Genomic DNA, 455 nt, shown 5'->3' with positions numbered 1-455 from the left:
GTACCATGTATCTCATCTTTGAGTCCAATGGGATTGAAATTGTGTTTTAAGCTATATAAAAACTTAGTTATTGCACCATAATTGAAAATCACTTGACATGATAGAGTTAGATATTTATTTCACATTTTTAATTTATGTATTTATTTTTAATAATTTTCTCATCATTGGACATGATATCTCATAGATTGTTCATGGTATTATGAGCTAATTCGATGAATATGGTCTGGCTTGCTTTTTTATTTTTTTATACTTTATTTTAAAAGGTAAATTCACAATTTGGATTATTTATTTACATGATGAAAATATACAAACTGTAAACAGTTTTTTTTCTCAAATGTAATATATTATAAAAATTTCGGTAAAGTTATTTAGTCAGGATGGCCGAGTGGTCTAAGGCGCTGCGTTCAGGTCGCAGTCCAGTTATCTGGGCGTGGGTTCAAATCCCACTTCTGACA

The 455-nt window shown here is 29.7% G+C and overlaps 1 non-coding gene across 1 annotated transcript; it reads left to right on the top strand.

Moving 5' to 3' along the window:
• The first annotated feature begins 371 nt into the window (after positions 1 to 371).
• On the top strand, positions 372 to 455 carry Trnal-cag (transfer RNA leucine (anticodon CAG)). Its single transcript has one exon. It is a non-coding gene; the product is annotated as a tRNA-Leu (tRNA).

This window comes from Gordionus sp. m RMFG-2023, chromosome 3 (assembly GCF_954871325.1).
Source record: "Gordionus sp. m RMFG-2023 chromosome 3, tfGorSpeb1-WG-v2, whole genome shotgun sequence".
Classification (NCBI taxonomy): domain Eukaryota; kingdom Metazoa; phylum Nematomorpha; class Gordioida; order Chordodea; family Parachordodidae; genus Gordionus; species Gordionus sp. m RMFG-2023.
Note: the sequence above shows the minus strand (reverse complement) of the source record. Positions and strands in the feature narration are given on the sequence as shown.